The 9,667-nt window shown below is 34.7% G+C and overlaps 1 protein-coding gene across 2 annotated transcripts in view; it reads right to left on the reverse strand.

The window, feature by feature from the left end:
• Nucleotides 1-9,338, reverse strand: part of LOC115887705 (calpain-A-like) — a 113,439-nt gene extending 104,101 nt beyond the window's left edge. Inside the window, exon 1 of one of the 2 annotated variants that reach the window (XM_030907178.1) lies at nucleotides 8,988-9,338. The gene's annotated coding sequence lies outside the window, so the exon portion shown is untranslated. Of the gene's footprint in view, nucleotides 1-8,659; nucleotides 8,733-8,987 lie in introns of those variants that run through there. The other variant, XM_030907179.1, reaches the window with a different exon arrangement.
• Nucleotides 9,339-9,667: the final 329 nt, after the last annotated feature.

Below are 9,667 nucleotides of genomic sequence, written 5' to 3' on the forward strand. Positions count from 1 at the left end.
ATTAGAAAACTAATATCTATTTAAAGTTTTTCAATTTTTTTTCATCTTCTGCCCTCTACCGGGCTTTAAAAAAAGTAAAAAATACAAAAATATAAATTTTTTATTTTTAGCCAAAATTTCAGGTAGTATGTAACTTTTGTAATTAGAAATAATATATCTTATTGAAATATGATATTTTAACCCCCCTACTCAGTGTACCCTATGTACCCAGGTCAAACAGTTTTTTTTATAAATACCCAAATATTTACACACTTTAACAAAGAGTTAAAAATGTGTCGAGCAGAGCATTTAGAGCAGTTTTTCCCTTGTTTAACAATATTTTATGTATTCAGTATTGTTAAACAACCCAGAACTCACCACGGGGAGATAATTGCTCGGCGAGTTCTATCCCATCCTCCCTCATCCATTTATTTTTGCTCACTTACTGATTGTAGTAAAGAATTGTGACATAAGTTTGCGCGAATCTATTTTTGTCTTTATAAAACTGTCTCTCTTTTGTATGCCTACAACAGATAAAGATGCTTCGGTTACAAGTTTTATGCATCTCTCTACTGATTGACTGTGACAGATAAATGCAGCGATGTCGATGATTGTTTCAGAAGAAATAAAAATCATATTTTTCAAATCATCTACTTCCAAAGTTTGGAACAATGGGGGACAAGTTCTTTCGTTTTTTTGCCAATCAATTAGATCAACATATAAAAGGTCGGATATTGCGTGAACGATTGTCTTGAGTTTTTGCATTTAGAATGCGGCGAAGTGCAAGCTCTCTTATATGGGGGCGAGTGTCATGTAGCATACATATCAGAAGATTTACGGGATGGACAAAATAGGCATTTTTTTGTATTACAGGGTCTATAACACTTTTTAAATCTTACCCTAGGTATCGGCTACGTTTTATTGTTTCTAAAACACGTTTGGCACCATTTACACATGAAGAGTTGCATTTAATTTGAAACCATAAAGGAGCATAAACCTTGCCAATAAATTTGGACAGTTCCTTTAATTGTAATGTTGGATTTTCGGTACTAACATAAAGACGTAAGGTGCGATTAGCAAATCCTGGGCTTCGGTTTAATAAATCTACGGAGCACTCACTTGAAGAAAACACAAATTTCGTACAGATATATCTTCACTCAAGAAAATGCACGTCTGGTAAATCACAGTCAATAATGGTACAGTTCACAACTGGCATATTTTCGCACTGTTGTATTTGATTTCCTATAGTTCCTGAAAAAGCTCTTGGACCTAGGGTTTGACCGTCAAGCTTAGGAAAAAAATGCCTAATAGGTAACTCATTAGCGTGAAGCTGGCAGACAGATATTTGTAAAGGGCGTCCTAATTTTAATTCTAATTGAGTAATTGCACCATTTTTTTTTCCTGTATTCACCACGGTTCCGTCACATCCTACTGCTACTAGTTCTTCTAGGTCATATTCACATTACTTTCTAAAAAGTTTCCAATACTTTGACAAATGCTTAGAGCCGATCCAGAACTGGGAACTGTGTGAACTAAAGAAATATGTTCTTCAAGTACAGTTCTTCTGTGGGACTTGCCTTCAATATTTTCAATAACATAGGTTTTATCTTTCCTTCCGTCAAAATAAATGGCCTTCAAAGTTTCCGAGGAGTTTTGCTTAAAACTGTTTCTTGTTTGCTCTCTTGCTCTTCTCAGTTTACAACGATCTATAACGTTTTTTTTTATCGTTTTTGGTTTACAACGATCTCTAACGTTTTTATATCGTCTTTGGTGACAATTCCAAGGTCGTGTAGCACTGCCGTTGCCACTGCTGCTGCAGATCTATCTGATAGTCCATAGCGGTCACAAACTTTAGCCAGGGTAGGAAGTTTGACAAAATTTTTTGTACACTGGATTTTTCTCTTGATACTGTCATAGGAAGTGGAAGGCAATTCATGATCAATTTCTATATCTGTCGATGACTTTCGTTTTCTTGATAAATTGATGTTGCTTTCATGTTGGATGGATTGTTGTAGTTCTTTCCGTTGCATATCTTTTTCCGTTCTGCTGGCCTTATTTATCAGCTTTGAGGTTTCCATTATGTCAATTTTCCCAGTAACCACTTTTCTAAGCCCCCTCTGATCTATCAAAAAATCTGTTCATTTTAGGTACTTTTTTTCCTTTTCGCAAGAACATTAGTCAAAAATTCGCATTTGCATGCGCTGATATCAAACAGGCAAGTATTCTCGGTTTGATTTTTTTTTCAATTTTTAACAGCCGGTAGAGGGCAGAAGACGTGATTTAATCAAAAAATTTTGAATAAACTTTTTTATCAACATTACTAAAGGTAACTTATTGGTAGGTATTCCAAATCGATTTTCAAAAAAAAAATGTTTTCATTTTTTAAGGGCTGGTAGAGGGCAGAAGATGTGATTTTATTAAAAAGTTGTAGTAACACTTTTTTATCAACATTACCAAAGGCAACTTTTCGTAGGTATTCCAAGTCGATATTTTTTTAAAATTTTGATATTTACGATCCACCCTATTACATGCTTTTTTTTAGAAAAATATTCCAGTGATAACCCAAATGCACGTTCCTGGCGATTCTGACGACACTTTTTTAGCATTAAAATATGTATATAGCACTCATGGTAAGTCTTACCGTCCAAATTTCATTCGAATCGCTAAAAGCACTTAGAAAAAAATTATAATAAATAAAAAGAATCTTAATTTTACGTAAGTAATCACCCCAGGAGAGTTGGCACATGTTTTGTGAAACCCTGTAATAGTCGGCCTATTGAAAAAATGCGTATACGACAACGCGAGTTCTTTATGATTTTAATTTTTTGATTATTTTTTTATTATCTACTTCTATTACTGCAACTCATACTGATTGAATAATCTTCCTAATTTATTGTATTATCTACAACAATCGTCGTATGCTATGGTCAAGTGCTAAACTTATTCTGTGCTCTTATATGGAATGGAATTCTGAACCATGAAAGTGACTACAGTGTAGAAGATTGAAGTCTTTGAAATGTGGTTATTTCTTCGGATGCTGAAGAGACTCTGGACGGAGCACACGACAACTGACTCTGTATTACATCGCATGACCCAAGAGAGAGAACTTCTAAGTATATAAAGAAAAAAATAAAGAAAATGAAATTAAAAACATTCTCAGGAACGACAAAAACCATCTACTACACCTTATCATCAAAGGTAAATTTGAATGAAAGCAAGGTCCAGACAAAGAACAGATGTGGTTGTAGATAGTGATGTGCAGGTCGGAACGTGCCTCAGGGAACGTGCCCATGTTCCGGGAACGTTCCTCTAAGGTCGGGAAAGTGACTGAAATTCGGGAAAGTTGTATTTTGATGCGAGTTGAAATATTCCTCGGAACATTTCCCACTTTTCGGGAACTTTTCTTAAATTTGGGGAAAGTAATCAAAACATTGGAAAAGTTGTGAACAGGCCACGCCACAAATAAAAAGAAGAAGAGAAACTAGGTTATAAACATAACCTAAATTTGTTTCTTTTATCGACTTGTGTTGCTTCTGTTGTTATTTATATATTATTTTGTTGTCATTAAATATATTTTGAAAGTTATATTTTCTTAACTTCATCACTTTTCTGCTTTGGGGAATATTTCCGGGAACCTTCCCGGAAAGTTTCCAATTTTTCATAACATTAAAAAAATTTCCCATTCCCATTACCAACCATTACTATCCCGATTTGGGGAACGTTCCTGGGAACGTTCCCAGGAACATTCCCTCAAAATAAGATTCCCGGAATGTCCCCATCTCTAGTTGTGGATGAGAAACTTAAGGGATAATGAATCTTCAAACACTCGTCAGAACTAAGGTCAGAACAGCAGAAAGACGAGAAAAATTGGCCGTGGTTATCGCCTATCTTCGTTGAGTAGAGGCAGCAGTAGCACTGACGTTGCCACTGCTGCTGCAGATCTGTCTGATAGTCCATAGCGGTCACAAACTTTAGCCAGGGTAGGAAGTTTGACAAAATTTTTTGTACACTGGATTTTTCTCTTGATACTGTCATAGGAAGTTGAAGGCAATTCATGATCAATTTCTATATCTGTCGATGACTTTCGTTTTCTTGATAAATTGATGTTGCTTTCATGTTGGATGGATTGTTGTAGTTCTTTCCGTTGCATATCTTTTTCCGTTCTGCTGGCCTTATTTATCAGCTTTGAGGTTTCCATTATGTCAATTTTCCCAGTAACCACTTTTCTAAGCCCCCTCTGATCTATCAAAAAAATCTGTTCATTTTTAGGTACTTTTTTTTCCTTTTCGCAAGAACATTGGTCAAAAAATTCGCATTTGCATGCGCTGATATCAAACAGGCAAGTATTCTCGGTTTGATTTTTTTTTCAATTTTTAACAGCCGGTAGAGGGCAGAAGACGTGATTTAATCAAAAAATTTTGAATAAACTTTTTTATCAACATTACTAAAGGTAACTTATTGGTAGGTATTCCAAATCGATTTTCAAAAAAAAAATGTTTTCATTTTCTAAGGGCTGGTAGAGGGCAGAAGATGTGATTTTATTAAAAAGTTGTAGTAACACTTTTTTATCAACATTACCAAAGGCAACTTTTCGTAGGTATTCCAAGTCGATATTTTTTTAAAATTTTGATATTTACGATCCACTCTATTACATGCTTTTTTTTAGAAAAATATTCCAGTGATAACCCAAATGCACGTTCCTGGCGATTCTGACGACACTTTTTTAGCATTAAAATATGTATATAGCACTCATGGTAAGTCTTACCATCCAAATTTCATTCGAATCGCTAAAAGCACTTAGAAAAAAATTATAATAAATAAAAAGAATCTTAATTTTACGTAAGTAATCACCCCACGAGAGTTGGCACATGTTTTGTGAAACCCTGTAATAGTCGGCCTATTGAAAAAATGCACATACGACAACGCGAGTTCTTTATGATTTTAATTTTTTGATTATTTTTTTATTATCTACTTCTATTACTGCAACTCATACTGATTGAATAATCTTCCTAATTTATTGTATTATCTACAACAATCGTCGTATGCTATGGTCAAGTGCTAAACTTATTCTGTGCTCTTATATGGAATGGAATTCTGAACCATGAAAGTGACTTCAGTGTAGAAGATTGAAGTCTTTGAAATGTGGTTATTTCTTCGGATGCTGAAGAGACTCTGGACGGAGCACACGACAACTGACTCTGTATTACATCGCATGACCCAAGAGAGAGAACTTCTATGTATATAAAGAAAAAAATAAAAAAAATGAAATCAAAAACATTCTCAGGAACGACAAAAACCATCTACTACACCTTATCATCAAAGGTAAATTTGAAAGAAAGCAAGGTCCAGACAAAGAACAGATGTGGTTGTAGATAGTGATGTGCAGGTCGGAACGTGCCTCAGGGAACGTGCCCATGTTCCGGGAACGTTCCTCTAAGGTCGGGAAAGTGACTGAAATTCGGGAAAGTTGTATTTTGATGCGAGTTGAAATATTCCTCGGAACATTTCCCACTTTTCGGGAACTTTTCTTAAATTTGGGGAAAGTAATCAAAACATTGGAAAAGTTGTAAACAGGCCACGCCACAAATAAAAAGAAGAAGAGAAACTAGGTTATAAACATAACCTAAATTTGTTTCTTTTATCGACTTGTGTTGCTTCTGTTGTTATTTATATATTATTTTGTTGTCATTAAATATATTTTGAAAGTTATATTTTCTTAACATCACTTTTCTGCTTTGGGGAATATTTTTCATTGGGGAAAGTTTCCAATTTTTCATAACATTAAAAAAATTTTCCATTCCCATTACCAACCATTACTATCCCGATTTGGGGAACGTTCCTGGGAACGTTCCCAGGAACATTCCCTCAGAATAAGATTCCCGGAATGTCCCCATCTCTAGTTGTGGATGAGAAACTTAAGGGATAATGAATCTTCAAACACTCGTCAGAACTAAGGTCAGAACAGCAGAAAGACGAGAAAAATTGGCCGTGGTTATCGCCTATCTTCGTTGAGTAGAGGCATCTGGAAGAATTATTCTTAAGAAAGGGGGGGGGGATCTACAATTATGTCAATTATTATACCAACAATTATTATATTGACTTATTAGAGATTAAATTGATTGATTGATTGACCCTTTTTAGACCAACAGAATTGTCAATCTAAGGCTATCTTATTTTATTAAAAAAATAATGTCATTTTTCTAGTTAAAAGGGTAGGTAAAAAAACGGCACCTAATTATGGATTATGTACCCAAATATTGAGCTTTATCAAACTAGGAATATAATTACTTTTTATAAAATACTACAGGAATTTTGGTCAAATTTAAAAAGTAACTTAAGTTACTAGCAAATATCACAAAATCACGTGCCGAAATCTGCACCTGCGCAATCATCGTGTGTAGGCAAGGATCATCGGCATCATATCTTGGTCCAGAGCCAGGACGAATACCCAAATTACTGTCCTCCATTCACGCAGTTGTGCAGCTCTGAACTGTTCAAGAACGAAGTTCGGAACTGTTTTAGAACTGTTCCGCGCCATATGGAGGCACCAGGCTATCGAGCACAGCTCCTTTCAGAACCGTTCTCGAGTAGCCCAGTATGGCCCGTAGTGCACTAAAACTCAGGATCAGGGAAAAGCAGAATGTCCACTGGAGAAACAGACAGGGGCACAGGCACAGCAATGCCTGTATCCAAGGACCTAGCTCTAAAACCGCAAAAGAACTGCTAATGCTTAGCAGGAATAAAGTACGGATCATAGACTAATGTCACGTACTAGGTACGGAATGACTGTCAAGTGTTACCTGAACAAGCTCAACATGTATCAAGGAATCTTTGCTGCAAACTCTGCGATAAAGATCCTGAAACAGCGGAGCATATAATATGTCACTGCGAGGCTCTGGATTGCAAGCGATACTTTTTATTTGGGCAAGCATCCTATCAAGGACCTGCATAAGTTAGTGCAGAACACAGGGATAGGAGAATGGGTGCAGATATAGAAAGAGGACAAACACAAGAGGCCTCACAGGTCACAGTGTTTCCGGCAGAGGACGGCCCCTTGTTATTGAAAAAAAAAATCACCATTTGTCCAGAGCCCGTACATAAGTATCTTGAAAAAATAGGCCGTTACAGAACATACACTCTGCATCTTCTGAGTCAGGCTTCCTGTTCTATTATGGTATCGGACTCACTGTTTGTCTCAAAATGTATTTCTCCTTCATCGTCTGAATCAATTAGACTTTCCCTATTCCATATTTAAACCCCACAGGCTGTCCATATTCGAAAATTTCAAAGTAATCAAAACGTATATCAGATTTTTTACTAAACACATTCAGACACGAAAAGCCCTCTTAAACATTAAAACATGTATCAATGCATGGTGATAATATAAAATATCATTTGGTAATCAAACATCGAGAAATACTTATTTTTTGAGTAACTTTAAACACCTGCATGTGAGTATAATGATGGAAAGAGATTAAAGATCTGCTGTACTGTCTTTGGCGATTAGGTATATTCATTTCTCTCCGAGAAATGACTGTATTCCATTTTAGGGATACTATTCCATATTTGGTTACTTTCCTCTAATTAATTTAAAAATTATATTTATTTTTTTTTTCTCACGAAGAGGCAATAAATTTGGGGGTTTGCGTGCACATGTGCACTTATTGGGTAATAACCTGTCTTTATGTAATGGAAAATTAGCAATAAACATTAGTATTCATGTAAAAACCCTATACAACATAGTCCGACTATTTTCATGACGTCGTAAATAGTAGTTTCCGGCTTCGCGCGGGTTGTGATGCAAAAATCTTGCGTATTTTATCTCGTCATAATTTTCAAACAATAAAATCATTTTCCTGGTATATTTTATTAGATCTTTGAATATCCACCGGCTAGACTAATTTTATGTCAAAAAACACCCACATAAATAGTATAGTTTCCGTTCAGTAAAATCTTTCAAAACAACAGATTTTCGTTCCCCTCAATAAAGTTACCTCGTAAAAATTGACACAAGGTTACATTAACCTTCGTTGAGTATATTAACACCAGTTTTTAAATTGTTTTGCGATTTCAAAATACCTACATTCATATCGTTATTTAAGACTAAATATGGTCAGAAAACACCAAAAAAGGAGACAGGCACTATACAGTCAGCCATGGAAAGATCCTAACCTTATTTTTGGCATAAACAAACAAAATTTCACCTTACTTTACTGCATTATTTCTCATAGAAATACAAAATAAGATATAATTTCACAATAAACTGTAATTAAGAGAGTTTTAATATTAATCTCAGCATCATAATGACCCAAATTTCGGAATATTTAAATCAGACAAGCAATTAAGAGAGAAAAATAAAAGATGACTTAACTATTTTGTCTATTTTTAAACACCTACTAGATTTTGATATCTTTATTTCTGTATAAAATAACTTTTCAACATGATCTCACGTTTCTAAGATATAAAAACAAGTTTAGATTGAACATTATCTCCTGTAGAATTACCTGAATCATTACATTCTGATGTCATTAACTTTTTTCTTTATTTTACTTTGCAAAATCATGAATTTTTGGAGAAAATTTGCGTATTTTCGAGTAAAAAAACATTACTCATCAATAAATAAATAATTACGATTGTAATAACTTTGCTGTTTAATTTGTTTAACAATTTTGCAACTTACATGAGACATTAACGAGTTTTTAGCGAAAAATGTAACATTTTTGGGCGGGAACATACACGAGAACTTTACTCATCAGTAAATAAACAACAATAATAAGTTATTATCGATCTACAGTTTATTTTTTAACAATTTTGCGTTAATTATCTATGTTCGTCCAAGGGCAACGTAAAATACATGGCGCAATCGTTGAGAATTTAGCCTAGCCCTTGAAAATCGATAATTATGTGCGTTTAAACATATTAATTCGTCCTTATCTATTCGTTATCGGATATATTTAAGCCTCAGGGGTACAGGGACATCACACAATAACAATAAATAATAACGTTACCTAGATGACGCATAAAACGCTCTCCTCCTTCCTCCTAACCTATAAATCTTCGTGACAAATGGAAACAGCTGAACTGGGTCACTTTGATCACCACATTTTAACTGAGAAAACTAACGTACACAAAAATATAACGAAAAAACAACTAAAACCTATCAATTTCTTCAGTCTTTTCTTGTTAAAAGCAAGGCACACTGTGACGCGACGTATATTTTAAAGCGACCAACCGATTGAAAGAGTATTTTTATTCGAATTGGGATCGCAGTGAGCCAGTCAAGAAAAACAGAGAATAGCGATCGTTCAAGGCCACGTGCTTCAGTCTTGTATGTATTTTGTGTGGTGGTGGACAAGGAAATACACTGAAAATTCGTTTTTGTTTATGTTAAGCAGATTACTAGGATGCGTTGTGGAGTTGTAATTCGCATATTTTACTGGTTGTTAAACTGTCCAACTGTCCGACTGAATAAATAAACAAATGTCTATTTTGAAGCTGCAATCTGATATATGATGAAAAATGAAATATATTGCAAATCATTTTCTGCTATTTTATTAGTGCATGTGTGATTGTGAAGATATATTAAATTGATATTATTATTTATACAAGGTACTAAGGTACGTATACTATTATAGGTATTTTAGAATAGGCAGGAGGTAGGTATCTATATACCGTGAATGATCAAAAA

This window comes from Sitophilus oryzae, unplaced genomic scaffold (assembly GCF_002938485.1).
Source record: "Sitophilus oryzae breed Bouriz unplaced genomic scaffold, Soryzae_2.0 scaffold_610_pilon_pilon, whole genome shotgun sequence".
NCBI lineage: Eukaryota > Metazoa > Arthropoda > Insecta > Coleoptera > Curculionidae > Sitophilus > Sitophilus oryzae.